Source organism: Apus apus, chromosome 5 (assembly GCF_020740795.1).
Source record: "Apus apus isolate bApuApu2 chromosome 5, bApuApu2.pri.cur, whole genome shotgun sequence".
NCBI classification, from domain to species: Eukaryota; Metazoa; Chordata; class Aves; order Apodiformes; family Apodidae; genus Apus; species Apus apus.
This window is the reverse complement of record NC_067286.1, coordinates 21,470,168-21,490,683: the sequence shown is the minus strand read 5'-3', so window position 1 is coordinate 21,490,683 and position 20,516 is coordinate 21,470,168. Positions and strand designations below refer to the sequence as shown.

At 37.8% G+C, this 20,516-nt stretch overlaps 1 protein-coding gene and 1 pseudogene across 10 annotated transcripts in view; one reads left to right on the top strand and one right to left on the bottom strand.

Moving 5' to 3' along the window:
- LRRC4C (leucine rich repeat containing 4C) overlaps nucleotides 1–20,516 on the top strand; it is a 554,128-nt gene that overhangs the window by 440,195 nt on the left and 93,417 nt on the right. For all 10 annotated transcript variants that reach the window (XR_007889608.1, XM_051620648.1, XM_051620646.1 and 7 more), the window contains one exon: nucleotides 11,945–12,030. The gene's annotated coding sequence lies outside the window, so the exon portion shown is untranslated. The remainder of the gene's footprint in view (nucleotides 1–11,944; nucleotides 12,031–20,516) is intronic.
- LOC127386117 (uncharacterized) lies at nucleotides 18,240–18,357 on the bottom strand (annotated as a pseudogene).

Below are 20,516 nucleotides of genomic sequence, written 5' to 3'. Positions count from 1 at the left end.
TCATCTCTATTACCACATCTGTAGATTCTTCAGTTCATGTCATACTAATAGGGCCATGTTTAATGATTGTCCTGCCTCATTAGGTGGACTTACAGGACACATATGGAGACCTCACCAGGCCAAAAATAATTGTTCAGTCGTGCCATGAATGTGTTCTCATATTATCCAGACCTTTGTGACCTGATGATCTCAAGCAAATATTTCTTCTAGTTATTATTAATGGTTGCTGAGATATATTTCACAGCTTGACAAAACTACTTAATGATGGTCTGTCCAGATATACTTTCCATGATGACTAATACCTATTTTCTTGCATGCAGATGCAGATAAAAGAATTGAAATGTAATGCTAAATTTTTCTTTGATTATTGAATAAAATAAAATAATTTTCAATTTGTGTCTTAATGCTACATTTGATAACAGCTTTTGTCAGAATCTGATGCCTTTTGATCCTTTGCAACTGTAGAAATTTCCTGAATCTTGTTCATTGCTGTTTGCTATTTTTCTAGTTAGAAACAGAAAACATGTCAACATATTTGACTAAAGAAAACTGGACCAGAAATATGGTATTTCAGATAGCTGTCCATAAAGGCTACTATATTTCATAGAATCATAGAATGGTTTGAGTCAGAAGGGACCTTAAAGAACACCTAGATCCAACCCCATGCCTTTCTTTTGTTGGGGGCTCCAGAACTGGACACACAACTGCAGGTGCAATCTCGTGAGAGCTGAATAGAGGGGGGGAATCACCTCCCTTGAAGTGCTGGCCATACTTCTTGTGATGCAGCTTAGGATTTGTCAATTCAGTATTTAGATCCTCTGGAATATCACAGCAATTTCATAATTAAATTCCTACAAAATCTTCTTAAGACAATGCAGTATTTACATCTTCAATTCTCCTATTATTTTCATAAGCAATGCTGCTCTAAATATTAGTGTTTGCATGGAATGGTACATATTAGTTCTTAATTATGACTAGAGAAGAATATAAAAATGCCTTCAGTAATACAGTCAATAGGTTACGTTAACAATAATAGATTTTTACATGTAACTCCTTATTTGATCTTTCTGCCCCCAATCTTATCTGTTATTATTTTGTATACTTAGTGGTGGTTTTCAAGGCCTTAAAGACTTAAATTATTGCATCTTAAAGTGGTAAATTTGGATTTCTGACTTAGTTGTTAAAATGTTGCATGCTTTGTGGAGATTATGGTTTCATAGCATGATTAAGTCACACTTTATTGCTGGTTATTCTTCCCACACTATGTTTCAGTGAAGTTATAATACTTCTGACAGGGAGTAATGTACATGCAAGATCAGAAAAATGTCCTGAAAGTTAGGTGCTTAGGCATTTACCTAGTCTTGCTAAGCATGCATACATGTTTTTGGGAAAAAAAAAAAAAAAAAAAAAAAGTTGAGAATAACCCTTGTTGTCACTTTAGTTGTGCAGAAAACTGAAACTATGAAACTGATGTGGAGCTTCAGAAAGCTGGTTGTGAAAGACAAATGCTCCTTGCCTAGTCAGAGGTTTCAAATGTGGACTCTAATTATTACAATATAATTACCTTACATGCACATCATTTGGATATAGGAGTTACTAAATGAGTAGCCTGCTACTAACTTACCAGTAGAAAGTCTTATTTATCTCAGCAGATTAAATAGTCCTCTGGACAAAAGATAAAAACATGAACTATAGACTGTTGAAACACTCAGGTAGAACTTAAGTGGTGTGTAAATGGTTGCTAGGACTTCTGTTGGGTTTCTATACCACTGTGTCTTGTACTGAAGGGATAAATTAGGAACTTTAATAGTAGGAGTCCACGTTCAGATTGAATTTATTTTATAGTTAATGAAATACAGTGTATCCAGCACACAATTGCCTTCAGTACACAGCACAGGGCAAAACAGAGAAACCTAAAATTAGAAAACTAGCAAATTCTCATATAAATGTTTTTAGTACTTGAGAGCCTTCTTAATTTTCACTGAGATTATTAATTCTTCTGCATAGATTTTTTTAAAAATGCATCTAATATGAATATTTTCTATATACATGTTTTTGAATATGAAACATATCTGCTATGAACTTAAGGAAGTGTCTCATTTTGTGAGGGTTGTATTTGGACTAGATATTCTGAAAGTGAATTTTCATTTTCAATTACCTATGACTCACAGAGCATTAAAGGCTGCAGTGAATTAGTTTAATTTTATATACAACCCGAGAAAATGTAAAACTTTGAGTAACTTTTCTATTAGCAGAAAAAAAGTGGGTTATTTTCATAATTAAAAAGCCTCTGTCATCTTAACATTGCCACATTAACAGAAAAATCAGAAATAGTTAAAGCATGTATTTACAAAACTGCACTTGAAGTTAAACATCTACCATTGACAGGAGGTGAGACTGATCCCTAACAAGGCTAAATGATTCATTAAAATACTTGAATAAATCTTGATTTTAGCAGTTAACTGAGAGATTTCCAAATGCAAGCCAAGTATGCTGCTGTGTTTTTTTGAATACCACAGCTCTCAATACTCTGATTGACCTTTGATTTACGAGTTGGCTTGTACCAAGTTTTAACTTCCAGTTTGAAAGTATTATTCCAAAAGGGTTATTGGGCTGAATCTAAGGATTTTGCAGTCAATTTTTTGTTTAGGATCATAGATACTGAAAGTAATTATTTAAATATTAGTGAGAAATGTGTAGAGCATAAGATACTCAGAACTATTTTCTTGTGTGCTTTTGTGGGAAATAGTCCTTTCTTCCTTTCCATGTCCAGCATTGAGCAAATGCCAGTATCAGAATCTTTCCTTTAGTGCCTGGAGTAGCCTAGAATGGTTGAGTTTACAAATATTTATTCATATTCAAAACAAATCTAAAAAATGGATACCAGTCTGGATTTCAGTCCCATACATGTAGAGATGGAGCTTCTTCATCTGGTACCATCATAACATAAATGTGATGCCAGTTAAATGTAAAGATATTGTTTTTCTAAAAATGCCCATTCAGATAGTAAGACCTAAATGATATGCTCATGTTTTCTATTTATTTTGTGATCAATGATGATGTAATGAGTTGGCTAACAGTAGGTTAAGGCCATTTGTATTTTACACTTTCTCTCTATAGACTTTATAGACATTAAAATTCAGTTTTACAGAATATGTGCTCTTCGTTCTATTTAGGATTAAAAGATTCATGTATTTTAAGTGCTGAAAAAGCTTGCAGTGTAGGATGATACTTAGCACTAATGCTTTTATTAAATCGAACATTGTAGTTAAAAAGGTTTTTTAACAGGTTTTGTTTTTTGTTTCATTTTTTTTTCTCTCCTAATAAAACCCACACCAGTCTTTTCAAGGGAATGACAAAGACATCGTTGCAAGTATTTTTTTTTTTGTGTACCTTGTCATGCATCAACATTGTCACTTCAAATGTAGCATGAAGAGTTGAAAATCATCAGTCTGAGTCATATACAGTGACATTTTCCTCTCCTATTTTATCTTTTTTTTTGCAATACTATATATTACATTTACTTCTCTCCTAAATTGCTGATCCAAATTACAAAGAGATCTAGGTATCTGGAATGCATTGGCCAGATTAATAGGACCAATTATATGAATTTAAGCAAGTATGATTAAAGGAGTAGTATGTGTTCTTTTTTTCTTGTAAGACCCACTATGTTTAATACAGTTGCTTCACATGAGAAAAAGGAATGGAAAGCAAATGAAGAAAATTTAGAGGAAAAATCATGATGTTGAGTAAAGACAGAACCATATGGCTAATAATATAGTAGTTGTGTTTCTAGAATGAACTGACAGTTACTAAAGACCGAATCTGACAAAGCATTGCAGAATATGATGTAGGAAACCACCCTGATGTGCTCGAGAATGTGGATAAAACATTTATAAACTTTCTGACATTTTCAAAAGTAGTTTTTAAATGTTTATATGGCAATCTTGGCAAATAAATTTTTCCAAACTTTTTAATGAATGAATACATAAGTGCATTTTTAATGAATAAATTGTTTTATAAGTGCAAATTGTATATCTGTAAATAATTCAAATATTAAGGATATTGAAAAGGTTTACATTTTCACCTGTGAGTTTGTGCAATGCTTCCTTATTTTGAAAGCAGAAAACAAGAGTGCACTCATTTTTTTATGCAGAGATCCAAAAATATTTGAGCTTCCAAATCATCCCTGCAACTACAACATAAAAAAGGAAAAGTATACCATGGTCAAATAAAAAAAAGATTTTCTTTCTTCTTTTCCTACTTTAACCAAACTGGAAAAAAATAATTTCAGACCAAAAGGTACATTTTGTTTTAACTGAAATGCAATCTTTTAGTTTGTTCAGGATTTCTGTTTTTTTAAATTAAATTTTAAATTCAACTTACATGTAGTGGCTATGAGAAGAATGAAAGTCTAGAAAACTGGTATTCTAAAAAGAACTGAAACTGTTCAATTGACATTGAAAAGGAGAGAAGAATTAGACGGAAATGTAGGAACAAGAAAAGCTTTCAGCACATGAAAAGTTGTTGGAAATGAGAGTTTCCATGTTGAATGCATGTACAATATGTAGGTGGTTTACACTGCAGCAAATTTTTCCATGTTTAGCATTGGGAACCACTTTCTAATGAAGACACTGAAATATTGGACCATTCATCATATTCAATCATATTAATCATATTCAGTCATAGATATTCCACTATCCAAGATTGAATTATTTAGGAACAAGTTAGAATGCTTATCAAAAAGGATGACAGTTTACATTATGAGACCAGTAGAGTAGGGAACAAAATTACCTGCTAAACAGCCTTATCTTCTAAATACAATTTGGGATAGATGGGCAAGATAAAGTCTATTTCTGCACTCAAATCTCATAAGCTTACTTTATTTCTAAATTTTAGTGTTGTTTGTTTGGGTTTTTTTATTTGTATTAAAAGTGCAATCCTGTTCTTAGTTCTGAAATTGTGAATGTACTGGCTTGTATTACCTCTCACTTGAAAATAATGATAATATATTTCTACTTTTTGCAGCCTCTCTTCAGACACTCACATTACAAAACAGCAGCTATTTTCTGATAGATTGCAAGAATGATTTGTTTTCTTTAGACAGCAACTGTAATAAGTAAATTAATTAAACAAGTGACAATCACTTTCAAAAGGCAAATAAACTTTATAGGGTCATGTGGGAGCCAGTCCATGAGAATGAAATGGAAGAATATCGCAAAAACCACTCTGAGCTAAATATTCAGAATTTTTTGCTGAGGGAAACAAAGTATTTTTTCCCCTGGGACTTGCCTCATGCAGGTCATTACAACATGGCCAGTCCAGCAAGTAAATGTGTGCAAATAAGAGGTTTTTCTCCAGTTCTAGTGACAGGACAGCTATTTCTAAATTCAAAGGCAGGTGTTTTGCACAGAGGGAAACAATTGCATGTTTATGAGCTATCTTTAAATGTGTTTTCCTCCAGCACTTCTTTTTTGTTTGAGTGGCAGCTGAAATGATGAGTAATATACTGAATTAAGTGAAGAACTAAATGAAGTAATTAACTATTCTTTTTTCCAACACAGTGAAGGCACCAAGAGTGATTTAGAACAGCTGGATGTTGACCCTTTTTTTGTATGTGAGTCAGAGCAGCAGAGACAAGTGTAATCCCAGAAGGTTTGTCTTTGATCCTTTTTACAGCCCCTTGAGCTCATGTTATGCAAATTCATATATCTTTCAAGTGTATGAAACATTTACATCTCCCATTGGGAAATTCTGAGGAACCCAGGAAGGAAGGAAGGAAGGAAATATTCTTCCCTGCCTAGCTGTCTTGTTACTAAAATAGCTACCACACCTTTATGACTGTTACAGGCCATGTTTCCTGTTTTGATGTGCATTTCAGACTTTCCCTTATGTTAACCTGCAACAGAATCTGAGAGACTAGAGCTTTTTGATGCCATGCAGAGCACAGATATCCTGGACTTGATGCCATAAATAAAATTGTACTGGTTTTACAGCATTTTCTAGTGTACATATCAGTATATTAGAGAAAGCTTTACATTTTTTTTTAATCAAGATTAAAAAATAAAGTAAGTTGCTGTTTTTTATCTTTCATGAAACTTCTTTTTAGCCTGACTTCTAATAATTCAGTAGGCCAGATTGGGCCAGTTTCATCTGAAATGATCCAACATAATTTGAAATGCAGCTGTTTCTGACACTTCTACATAATAATTACACTGTACAAATTCTACTTTACATTTATTTATAAGACTGGAATTTGAGATTAACTTTTCTATGTTGGATAATTTCATTCCTTCTAACTTAGTTTTCAATACTGAATATGTCAAGGACACCAGAGAACCACAAGGAACAGCAGGTTATCAATAAAATGTGACAGAAAGTAACAACGCCCAGCTGATAATTTTGCAAAATTATCACTTTGCTTAACTAATGTTGCTGTCATACTGGAGCTCTGTTCTTTCTTAATTCCTTGATTGCTCCTTTTCTGTTTTGTCTTCACTATTTTCATTCTAAATTTAAAAATATAATGTTTCGTTCCTCATTTAACATTTCTAGTACACACCATAGCGCAGCTAATGCTGTTTTTTCCTCTGACATCACATAGTTAGTTTCCATTCAATAAACATAATATGTATGATGGCAGATTCAGCATCAAGAACAGTAAAGGTGATGTTGTCCTTAAGCCATTCCTCTTTCATGGTTAGCTCCCAGCCTTTGCATAGGGGAAAAATACTGTGGGAGTGGTCTCTGCCTAAACATAAGGAAAAACTTCTTTACTGTGAGGATAACAGGCTGCTCAAGAGGTTGTGGAATCTCTGTCTCTGGAAACATTCAAAACCTATCTGCATGTGTTCCTGTGTGAACTACTCTGGGTGATCCTGCTCTAGACTAGATGATCTTCAGAAGTTCCAGCCAATCGCTATCTTTCTGTGTGGTTTAACACCAGATCAGGCCAGAGAGATTGTGTGCTCTTGTAGGTGTCCAAGTTTTCACTGGATGTTCCCTGAATTATCTGCTCTAATTAGACCTGTTTTAAGCAGGAGACTGAACTGGATGACCCCTAAAGTTCCCTTACAATGAAAGTTATGACTCTGTGATTTAATTTGTCCCTTGTAAAAATTAACACCCTCCGAAAAAAAAAAAAAAAAGTATGCTGCGTACAGAGCATGACAGACCTAAATAGTGTATTTTCTCTCTCCTTTATCTGTAACTTACTTGTTTTTTCCATACAAAATGTAAAGTTGGTTTTTTTTAAATACCAAGTTTTACTAGAAGTCATTGGAGAACAATTCTGAATTATATTAATAATTAATCATAGATGGTACAGGGCTTACTGAAAGAAATTTATTTGTTAATGAACATATGAATATATAAATGCTTTCCAATTTTCAGTTTAATATTCATTCTGACATTCCCATTCCACCTTTGTCAGTATTCACATTGTCCTAAACAACTAGCTTACTGTTGTTCTCCAACTACTCAGTGAGGTAAGAAATGAGGAGAATGCTGTGTGCTGCTAAGACCATTACATTCTTAATCAAATTAGAAGGTTTAGTTCAGGTCCTTAGATATCGCTGATTTCTTTTATAATAAAAAAATGTGCAGTGGTTGAATTCTACTTATATAACTTTATTTTGCATACTAAAATTTTAAAATAAATTTCTCAGGGACCCAAAGTTTTTGTTCTTGGTGTCAAAATTCTGTGTAGTGCTAGTATTAATTATTTACCAGAAATTATGAATTACTTTTGATGGTCTGTAAAATGGTTCTTACGTGATTATTTTAGACACATTGTGATGAAAAGACCTGCTTGAATACAACTTAATGAGTTTTTTGGTTAATTTAAAGGTAGTAGGCTTACAGGGTTTCTTGATATTATAGTATTACTAACAAGTTGATAATACTGATAGGGGATCATGATCATCTCCTCTTTTAGTTGTTTCCCTTAGTTGTTCCCTTTAGTTGTTTATTTCTCAAACTGTTGCTCTGACAAGGAAGAGTACAGTGTCATTTTGTATTCAATTATCCACTGTATTCTAAAAGAAGCATATTTGCATGAGTGAAGTCTAGATAAGGTTTGGAAGTGCTGACACCAGCTGCTAGAAGGACTCACACAGGGCTGATTCGAATGGCACTACTGTAACACTTCCTGACATAGTTATGTTTGAGAATTATTTCTCTGAATACCTACTGAAGTCTGACCTGGAGATTTTTTATTCTTGGCTATTAGTGAGAATTTTGTTTGAAAAAATAAATAAATTGAAAAAACAAACCCAAACCCCTAAACAAAAAGTGTTGCTATACATGGGGAAAAAACAGAGAAGCAAAAAAATTGAAGAAGTTATCTAAACATTGCAATCATTTTAATGATAGGGAGAGTAGAAAATTAATTTGACCATTGTGATCTCATTTCCTGCAAGTACTTGAGGAAGCAAATTTTAGTGGAATTAACACATGTAATTTTTGTTCATATGAGATAATTTTAAAATATAGAATGACTGTTTTTAATTATAGCCATAAATTGAAATTTTCTTATTCAATAAATATTTATCTTCTTTATCTCCTCTTGTGTTTGGTGCCTGTGTGTTTAAACCAGATACCTCTGTCTGATCTTTTTACTTTGTTGCGTTGTTTCTTTATGTTCTTCCGGAGGGATTTTGAACTTTTACATTTACGTATTTTCTGACCCTGCAAATTCTGTCTTCTCTTATTAACCTTCTTCCTCTGCACCAGGTGTTGTCCTGACACCCATACCCATACAACTATTTGCGCGTTTGACCAGTTCTTTGTTCAGATCATTTTCTCCAAGACTGATAGATGTCACTGAATGATATTTAGTGAGTACTTTGCATACAGAATTCTAACTTCTTTTCAGGAAGCCTTTAGAAATATGTCTTGATTTGTAATGAATGAATTTTATTGCTTTTTAGTAACCAGTTCATCACCCCCTAGCTTGTGCTGCCATATCCATTCCACAAAGAGCAGCAAACCTGCGGCTGGATTATGACAGAAGTATTTCCTCCAAATGACCTCTGTCTCTGCAATCACTCTTTGTGCTGTTCAGTACTGACAATGTGCGTGCTCTCTACTGTTCATTGTGACAGTCTGAGTGACACATCACACGATGAATAATAATGTGTCATAGCTGCAAGTAGTTAGAACTTCCCTAATTTCTAGCACCTTGCCTACCAACGCCCTCTGCTCCCATGGTTTTGTGACAAAGGGCTGGGATATATTTGTATACTTGCTCATTTAACCAAAGCAGAAATCCTTGCCATTCTAGAGCTTAGCATATATGGTCTTAACAAGAGTGGTCACCCTCTAAGAATCCCACTTAAATACTTTTCAGAATCAAATCCCAAAGGTGGGCATGGGTATAATACAGAACTAGCCCAGAGTAAACATCATTCAGTTTACTAAAGAAGGAGTGTATAAGATGTTTGAAGTTTTCTGCAGCAAGGCAGGGAAGTGGTAATTCAGATGTTATCTCTCTCTTAATATTAGCATATTCTGGAAGTAAATTTTAAACTGTGATTATATTGTCTAATATATTTTCTCTCTGCATAGAATCACCCCACTTGTTATGACAAGTTTTTGTTTGGTTTGGGGTTTTGGTGTTTTTTTTTTTTTTACTGACCGGCAAGCTTAACGTCTGACTCATAATCCTGCCGTGCACTGCCTCCCACCTAGTACTAGAGTGACAAGCTCCTGGTTTTCTGTTGTCCAAAGGCCGTAAGAAATAGAAATTGAGTCTTTTGAGAAATGGGACAGGCATAAAAATCTTGGTATGATTAAGCTGTCAGGAATGGTGTGGACTACCTATAAGAAATACTCCTTAACCCTGCAAGGATACACATGGACATTAAACATTTAGCGAGTGTTGTTTTCTGTTTTATTAGCAAAGAAACAAAGTGTTCATGTTTGAAAGGCTTTTAAAGATGGAGACATATAGGATTTAGGTGATTAATGCCCTTAGGCAAAAATCTGTAGATCACAAAATGAGATCACAAAATATCCCAATCCATAGGTTTAAGCACCTGGATACCTTTTAAAATCTATCCTAGAGACTTGGATTGTAGAATAAACTGTGGTTTACTAATGTTTTGATGTTGTTCAGAAAAGTTTATATGGAAGAGCTTCAGCAAGTTCAATAAGAACTTCTTACCTTAAACACATTATTTTAATGGTAACAATGCTAATGCCACTCTGCCTACAAACAAGGAGAAAATCCTAGACTATTGAGTTCAAGGACTGGTCTGCATCTACCTCTTATTCCAATGTACTCTTTTGTAGATTTAAGAAGCATATTATTTGCAATAGCTACAAGCTACACTATTTTAGAATAACATTTTAGATGTTTTAAAAGTTCTATTACGAAAACATCCATTGCTACAGTGCTTTTAACCGTAAAAAACATGCCCATTAATATATTTAGGCATTACCATATGTTATGATAAATATGTGTGTACACAGATACATATAAGTATCTGTATAAAAAGCAGGAACAGACCAACTCTTAATTCTTATGTCTGTGGTAGTCAAGAAGGAATTGAAACAGCTATTACAGTCTAATTCTGTGAATGTAATAACTATTTGAATTCTTAAGAGAACGCTAGGGGGAAATACTTGTATAAAAATAATTGTTTTGGAACTGTTTATTTATTGATTTTTATTTTTTTAAATAGAGAAATATCAACTGATATATTTATATCTTCCGTGTTTATATTTTTCTAAGAAAACTGAGTGGAGGGGCAGTAATTAAAAAACAACAACAACAGCAACAAAAAAAATGGAAAAAAAACCCAGATTATTGAAATAAGAGTATTTTGTTATATCAGTATTTTTGTTTTAACTCTTTAATTTGTATTTAATTTTCATATTTCTGGGGAAAGTTTTTAATATGGAGTTGAGACAGCTTTATAACCTTGCTTTGGGAAAGATTGCATTAAATTTGTACTTTGAACCTTTGAAATACCACTTCTAAATTCCATTTCCAGAAAAGGAATTATACTAAAATGTACTATATGTATTTTTGGACCACAGATGGTTAATTCTTTCTTCTGGATCTATGACTTTACATATACTGGAGTCATTAAATACCTTTTCATTCTAGTTGGCTCAACTTTGGAGAATGCATTTTAAATTGGTGGATTTAACAAACATTGCTGTACCTGTTTTTTAAAACAATACTTTAATAATTGAAACACTTTTAATTAAAGCCTATATGATAGAATTATAGAATGGTTTGGGTTGAAAGAGACCTTAAAAAACATCTAGTTCCAACCACCCTTTCCATTGGCAGGGCCACTTTCCACTAGACCAGGTTGCTTCAAAGCTCTAGCCAACCTGGCCTTGAACACTTCCAGGGAGGGAGCATCCAAGACTTCTCCGGGCAACCTGTTCCAATGTCTCACCACCCTCAGGATAAAGAATTTCCTCCTAATATAAAATCTAAATCTATCCTCTTTCAGTCTGAAGCAGTTATCCTTCGTCCTATTGCTACATATCTCTGGACCTTCCGATTTTTACTAAATGTAGTTGTGAGAAAATGTACTGAAAAATTTAAAACTTCAACCTATCATTAATTTTCTTATTATTACCCCACTTACTGTCCGAAGACTCTTAGTATTGTAAACTTTGATGTTTATACTACTTCTTGTCTCTTAAAGGATAGGTATTTCTATTAGAATATTGAAGATAACTTCCACCTGCAAGCACAAAGGAGTGTAAAGCAAATGCAATTTTAAGAAATCAATCTAAGCTAGTGGAAAACTGCAATGAGAGAGAATTACAAGGTCTGAAACTCACTAAAAAGCAATCAGTACAAGCGTTAACTAAATCCAGATTCCTGCCTATGGACACTTGGCTTTGGTTTTTTCCTGCTCCCAAATGGTCTTACAAATCATGATGTGCAGCTTCTTAACCAATGTTTCATTCCTTGCAGGTTTTTTATTGTCTTGATCACCACAAATAGTCCCCTTCACAACAACCTCTTCCTTAGATCTGGAAGATCACATCTGATTCAGTAAGGTGAGTTGTCATTTAAAACTGTACCATGCCCAGTGAAATTAAGGTTATAGACTTAGATAGGAAAACTAACTCTGAAATATTGATTAAAAATAAATTAAAAAAAGTTTGTGCTTCAAATAATCATGATTTTTGCCATCATTTTCATCAGTTGTGACTGGCAGGATTTCTTATGATCAGGATGACATGCAGCCAAAAAAGAATGAGAAATGTTCTCAATAAAAATTTCCTTTTATAACTTCTCGAAGTATCCTATCCTAATGGATACAAAGATGTTTGTTTGCACTAAACCTGTTTCTTACTGTCTCCAAAATATAGTTACGTTTTCCAGTTGTAGTCATTCCAGGGCTTAAGTGCAAATCCAGTGCAGATGGGTCTGAGCTATTTTTCCACTTACACTGCTTTATGAAATGAAATCTGTGGAACTACCTATTAAGGAATAGCCTGTATTCTCTTTAGAATTGACACCATAGTGGACTGGACAGACTATTGGTTTGTTCTGGAATTGTGGTAACCAAGTGAATTCCAAAATAATTTGAAGAGGTTTATTATTATCTTAAAGTTTTTCATCCACTTCTTTAGGATGATACTGAAAGACAATTAGATAGTTCACATTTCATACGCTCTTTAAAAGATGTACTAATTTAATGGGAATGTGGAGATAGAAGGGAAAGCTGACCACTGGGTGAGAAAATGCAGTGAAAACAAAGTAAAGATTGGTCTTTTAACTAATTTTACCATATTTTCAAAGCACTTGTGAGTAAAAATATGCTTCCTCCTGCCTTTGTTTGGTCCTAAATTGTTCTCTGACTTTCTAATCTAAATATTTTGAGTCAACATTTGTCTACCTGGACCTCCAAAAAGCATTTGACACTGTTCCCCATGGAATTCTCATAAAAAAACCCTGGCTGCTCATGGCCTGGATGAGCAGACAATCTGTTGGATCAAGCATTGGCTAAACAGTCAGGCCCAAAGAGTGGTGGTCAATGGAGTCAAATCCAGCAGGTGGTCAGTCCCAAGTGGTGTTCCTCAGGGCTCAGTGTTGGGACTGTTTCTGTTTAACATCTTTATTGATGATCTTGATAAGGAAATAGAGTGTATCATCAGTAAGTTCACAGATGACACCAAGTTAGGTGGGAGTGTTGATCTGCATGAGGATAGGGAGGCTCTATAGAGAGACACAGATAGATTGGATTGTTGGGCTAATGTTAATGTTATGACCTTCAACAAGGCCAAGTGCCAGGTCCTGCACTTGTGCCACAACAACCCCCTATTTGCCTTGGCTGGTGTAGTACACATCATGTGCTGACACACTGAAACTGCTTTTCCTATTCCAATTAATGGTCCAATTAATAGCTCATCCAATTAATAGTCCATCCTGTTCAACACATGCAGGAAGTATTATTTGCATTTTACAGGTGGAGTGACAGGTGTGCAGAGAAATCAAATAATCTATCTTGAGATCATGCAAAGACTCTGGAAATACAGTCCTAGTGGATCCTGGTTGTAATGCTTTTTTTCCCCTTAACACTGGCCACAATTTTACAATCTTGGAAGGTAAAAAAATGTGTTCTCATATATGTTCCATGCATTATAGTATTTCAATCCATTTGAAACTGGATACATTTAAAAAAAAACAGTTTCTGTTGTTTTCCAATGGCCAAGAATAAGCCATTAATGCTTTAAGAAGAAAAAAAAAAGGGTTGAAAACATCCACTATAAAAAGCACTTTTTTTTTTTCATATTGACCCATAAGGGCTAAATGGAAATTTGTCTGATATGTAAAAATTATGTCCAGAGAATAGAGAATGCTGAAGCTATTTAGTTGAAATAATTTATTTAGAAAGTTATAAGTACCTGAAAAAAATCTTAACATTATTTTTATTTCTGCCATGTTTTGTTTTTTTTTCTTTTCCATTTTGGCAATTTTGTCAATGATCTCTCTACATACAACATTTCCTTTCTTTCCCAGTTTATTGAAAGCTATAACTTTATTTGGGATCTTGCATGGTTAAAGCAAGCCATTATTCTTTTTGTGATGAAAATTTCCTTGACTCAGAGGTTAGACTAAAGGTCTTTTCCCCATATCAGAATGTCACTTTGAATGTATGGTAAGCCTGAGGACAAAGTAGAACAATATGGCTGCTAGTTTGTTTCTCAGTAATGTTTTAAAGCATACATAGTTAAGATTTTATTCTGAATAAATACAAATCGTGTTTTCCAGTCACAATAACTTTACAGGACAATAAATTAAGGTGTCTGATACATTCATGTCTATGCCAAAGTATCATATTTTTGCTAATTAAAAGTAATGGAAGAAAAAAAAATGCTGTCATGCTGTAAAGATATTCTTTCCAAAGTGATGGATCATTCATGTCCAAATCTAGTTATCTGTATTCTTAAATTTTATCTTCTTAAAAATTCATTTGAAGGAAGCAATTCTTTTTCACCTCACTGACACTTTGCAGCCTAAATGTTGCTGTGATTTACAAAGCCAAATACATATTACATGGGGCAGGTGTCATGTTCCAGAAGCCAGAGATATGGAGATTCTTGTGGGATCTCACAGAGACAAAGTACAATATCGGGTGCTAAAAGACAAACAATCACCAAGGCTGGTGAATGGCCTATGGAAGATCGGGCAGAACCCTCTTGCTTTCCAAGCTCCCTTACTCTCCTGTGAAGCCTAGGTGTGTCTGGGTTGGGCCTTCCCTGCCGTAGTATAAGTTGTGCAGCAGGTACACCCCTTTGTCCTGAGGGACCCTGTCAAGAAGATCTAAAGGTGATCCCAAATGGTGAAACGAAGACACAAATGAGGTCAGATGTCACATACACACCAAACTTCATTGGAGTTGCATAACAAAAATTCAAAATCCCTTGAGTGGATAGGTTGGAAAGAAAAAGACAGGAAAGTGAGGAGAAAGCAGACCTCCAGCTAGATTCTGTCCCATTGACCACAACTCTCTGACTTCATCCTTTCAACCAGTTCATGATCCACCTCACTACCTGATCATCATGACCATACTTCCTCAGTTTATCTACGAGGATGCTGTGGGAGTGTCAAATGCTTTACTGAAATCAAGATAAACCACATCTACCTCCCTGCCATGATCTATCCACCTAGTTACTTCTTCATAGAAGGCTATGAAGTGGCAGGATAGTTACCACCACAGTGCAGTGATGTCATCAGGTGGGAAAGTGCTTCACTGTATTGATAGTGTCACAGCTTTTTATAGTTACAGTTCTTGACATCAGCCCCTCCTCTGTGTACATGCACGCTGTGTCTCTAAGGTGGCCTTCAGGGGGGGTCTCACATGGTGGCTTCTTTCCCACAAGTCTTCCTCACGCATCGGGCTGCAGATCTTTGGCTTAGCAGCGAGAGGGGTAGGTACTGATCTGTGTTCTTCCTTCCACAGCATGAGTATAAAATGAAGGCACATGCTCTATTCTCATGTACATCTGCAGAGCTGGAGGCACTATTGAAATCAAAGGCATTATTCACAGAATCACAGAATCATTTGAGTTGTAAGAGACATCTAGAGATCATCTGGTCCAAACCCCCTGCTAAAGCCAGATTGCCTAGAGCACATTACACATGACTGCATCCCAGCAAGTCCTGAATGTGTCAGGAGAAGGAGACTCCACAACCTCCCAAGGCAGCCTGTTCCAGTGCTTTCTTACCCTCACAGTAGTTTTTCCTCATGTTCAGCTGGAACTTTCTGTGTTCCTGTTTGTGCCCATTGCCCCTTGTCCTGTCACTGAGCACTACTGAAAAGAGACTGGCTCCATCCTCCTTACACTCACCCTTTAGATCTTTAGACATTAATAAGGTTTGCTCTCCGTCTTCTCTCTAGGATAAACACTCCCAGCTCTCTCAACTTTTCCTTGTAAGAGAGATGCTTCAGTTCCCCAGTCATCTTTGTTGCCCTCCACTGGATCCTCACCAATAGTTCCCTGTCTCTTTTGAACTGGGGAACCCAGAACTGAACACAGTATTCCAAATGTGGCCTCACTAGACCAGAATAGAGGGGGAGGATTACCTCCCCTCGACCTACTCTCCACACTTTACCTCATGCACCAGAGGATACCATTGGCCTTCTTGGCAACAAGTGCACAATGCTGGCTCATGGTTAACTTATTGTCTACTAGGACTCCAAGATCCTTCTTCTCAGCTCTGCTTTCCAGCAGGTCAGCCCCAAACCTATACTGATGCATGGGTTTTTTCCTCAAAAGGTGCAGGACCTTACATTTGCTCTTTTTGAACATCAATAAGTTCTTCTCTGCCCAACTCTCCAGCTTGTCCAGGTCATGCTGGATGGCAACAAAGCCCTCTGGTGTGTCAGCCACTCCTCTCAGGGAGAGGGGTAGGTACCAAGCTGTGTTCTTCCTTTTCTATCATCAATGAACTTGCTGAGGACATGCTATGTCCCCACATCCAGGTCACTGATAAATATGTTGAATGAGATAGGACCTGTCCAGGTGTTGCTGGATGGCAGCACAGATCTCTGGAGTGTCATCCAACCCTGCCAGTTTGGTATCATTAGCAAACTGGCTGAGGATACACTCTGTCCCTGCGTCCAGGTCACTGATAAATGTTGAACAAGATAGGATCCAGTACTGACCCCTGGGGAACATTGCTGGCTACAGGCCTCCAACTCAACATTGCTTCATTAATCACAGAATCACAGAATCATAGAATCATCAAGATTGCAAAAGACCTTTAAGATTATCAAGTCCAACCGTCCACCCTACAACCAGTAACCACTAAACCACCTCCCAAAACACCACATCTATCTGTTTTTTGATCACCTCCAGAGACGGTGCCTCCACCATCTCTCTGTGCAGCCTATTCCAATGGCTTACCACTCTTTATGTGAAGAAATTTTTCCTAATATCCAATCTGAGCCTCCCCTGGTGCAACTTGACCCCATTTCCTCTTGTCACAGAATCGCTAAGGCTGGAAAAGACCTTTAAGATTATCAAATCCAGCCTATGACCTAACACCACCACATCAGCTAGACCACGGCACTAAGTGCCACATCCAGCCTTTCCTTGAACATATTCAGGGACAGTGCCCCCACCACTTCCCTGGGAAGTCTATTCCAATGTCTAATCACCCTCTCCATGAGCAAGTGCCTCCTAATATACAACCTAAACCTCTCCTGGAGCAGTTGGAGGCCAATGCCCTCTCATGTTGTTGCTAGTTGCCTGGAAAAAAAGCCCAGCCCCCACCTGACTATAACCTCCCTTCAGGTAGTTGAAGAGAGTGATAAGGTCCCCGCTGACTCTCCTCTTCTCCAGGCTAAACAACCCCAGCTCCCTCAGCCTATCCCGGTAGGACTTTCCCTCTAGTCCCTTCATCAGCTTTGTTGCTCTCCTCTGGACCTCCTCCAGCACTTCAATATCCTTCTTGAAGTGAGGGGCCCAGAACTGCACACAGTACTCGAGGTGAGGCCTCACCAGTGCTGTGTACAGGGGGAGAATTACATCCCTACTCCTGCTGGCCACACCATTCCTGATACAAGCCAGGATGCCACTGGCCTTCTGGGCCACCTAGGCACACTGCTGGCTCCTGTTCAAGCAATTGTCAACCAGTACTCCCAGGTCCCTCTCTGCCAGGCTGCTCCCCAGCCACTCTTGCCCCATGCTGTAGCGTTGCCTGAGGTTATTGTGGCCAAAGTGCAGGACCCTGCATTTGGTCTTGTTGGATTTCATGCCACTGGCCTCGGCCCATCGACCCAGCCTGTCCAGGTCCTCCTGCAGCTTCTTCCTACCCTCTGGCAGATCGACACTCCCCCCCAGCTTGGTGTCATCTGCAAACTTACTGAGAGTGGACTCAATCCCCACATCCTGGTCATCAGTAAAGATGTTGAATAGGACTGGGCCCAGTACTGATCCCTGGGGGACACTGCTGGTCACTGGATGCCAGCAGGATGCAGCACCATTCACCGTCACTCTCTGGTCCAATCTGCGGATTGCTAGCTCTTCCAGGAGGGTGCTGCTGGAGACTCTGTCAAAGGCCCTGCTGAAGTTGAGGTAGACCACATCCACAGCCTTCCCCTCATCCACTAGATGGGTCACCCAGTCATAGAAGGAGATGTGGTAGTTCAGGCAGGACCTTCCTTTTCTAAACCCATGTTGGCTGGACCTGATTCCCTGGTTGTCTTCTTCAAGCTGCTTGATGGCACTCAGGATGATCTGTTCCATAATAAAGCCTACAGCACCTAGTATTCCCAGGTGGTCTCCCATCCAAGTACTACGCAGCCCAATCCTGCTTAGGTTCTGAGATCAGGTGAAATCAGGCTTTCTCAGGGTGGTATGGCCTATCGCTAGTCACTAGGGAGAACAGGCCGGCACCTGCCTCATCACAGCCTTGCCTGGTTGGTTCACTCATGAGCTGTGTCAGGAGGTTATCTTTAACACATTCCAGGAACCTCAGGAATCACAACTCTGAGTTCTGTCACACAGCCAGTTCTCAATCCACCTCGCTGTCCACTCATCTAGCCAACACTCCCTCAGTTTCCTAATGAGGATGTTATGAGAGAGTGTCAAAAGCCTTGCTGAAGTCAAAGGTAGATGACATCTGCTGCTCTCCCCTCATCCAGCCAACCAGTTATGTCGTCATAGAAAGCCAGCAGATTGGTCAAGTATGACTTACCTTTGGCAAATTCATGTTGACCACTCTGAATAGCTTTCTTTACTTCCACTTAATAGCTTTCTTTACTTTAGAGGTGATATCCAGAACAAGTCACTCCATCAGTTTCCCAGGGACAAAGGTGAGACTAACTGGCCTGTAGTTCCCTTGGTCCTTCTTCGTGAGTTCTACTTGAGCTTTGACCCTTCTGATTTTCCCCTTCACTACATCTTGGCATTCCTCATAAGTTGTCAACCCCCATTTCCAAAGACCATAAACTTTTCTTCCTGAGGTCCAGCCAAAGCTCTCTGTTCAGCCAGGCTGGTCTTTTTTCCTGTCTTTTGGGACCTGGGGATGGCCTGCTCTGGTGCCTTTGAGAGTTCCTCCTTGAAGTATGACCAGGCTTCCTGGGCTGCTTTTCCCTTCAGGACTATCTCCTCAAGGGACACTCTCAACCATGCTGCAAAACAGTCCAAAGTCAGCTGTTTGGAAGTCAAAGGTGACAGTTCTGCTGAACTGAAACTGAGAATTGAGAACTCTATCATTTCATGATCACACTGCCCAAGACGACCTCCAACCTTTACATCTCCCACAAGGCCTTCTCCGTTAACAAGCAGCAGGTCCATCAGAGTGCTGTCCCTACTTGTCTCCCTCCCCAGCTGTGTCAGAAAGTTGTCTTCCACAGACTCCAGGAACCTTGGGGACTGTTCCCTCTCTGCTGTGTTATATTTCCAGTAGACATCTGGGAAGTCGAAGTCCCCCATGAGAACAAGGTCTAGTGATCGTGAGACCCACCATAATGTCTGCCTTATTGGCATTCCCTTGATTCTTACCCATGAACACTCAACACTGTCATCAGCACCACTAAGTTCTAGACATTCAAATCTACCCCTAACATAGGTGACCACCCCACCACCTCTCCTTCCTTGCCTATCCCTTCTGGTAAGTTGATAGCCATCAGTTACAGCACTCCAGTTGTGTGAGTCTTCCCACCACATTTCTGTGATGGCAACTATATCATCATTTTCTTGCTGTACAACGACCTCCAGCTTCTCCTGCTTGTTGCCCATGCTGTGTGCATTGGTGTAGATGCACTTCAGCTGGGCAAATGGTCCTCCCACCTTTTGGGGAGGACAAGCCCTTATTCCCACCTGACTGCACTCAGGCACTTCTGTAGTTACCAACCTATCATTAACCCTCACCTCTTTGCTGCCCCATGGATCACCAACCCCTACCTACAGTGAGGCAGAAGGCTGTAAGACCGTGCTAGCACTTTTACCCACAAGCACTGCCATGCTGCTCCTGTGCTCCTCTCTATTAAGCCTGGTTTCATCCCCAACCGCCTTCAAACCAACTTTAAAGCTCTTTCAATGAGCCCTGCTGAGTCTTGTCCAAAGATCCTTCTTCCCCTTCAGGCTAGGCTTTCTCATGGTTCCAGCATGTCTGGTGTCCTGTAGATTATCCCATGATCAAATAAACCAAAGTTGTGCTAGTAACATTTCTGCTTATTGAGTGAATTTACAACAGATTAATATCACTGACACTCAGTCCTAAGAAGGAGAGAATTGTTCCAGATTCAAATTCTAAGCCCAAAATGAGTGCCATAGGAAAATGTCAGAACTTGGGCCATTTTTCACAGGTTTTTTTTAGCATGAATACACTTTAAATTTTGTTCTAAGCCATTTTTTGAGTCAGATTTTTTTAACATTAAATACAGTAGTTAACTTCAGTAAAAAGTGTTCACAATTTATAAGAAGTTGAAAAAAATATAACCATTGCTAGGAGGTGGTCATTTGAACAGAAAAATGCAGAATTTTATTAGTATTTGTATTAGTATTGCACAGCTTTTGTTCTT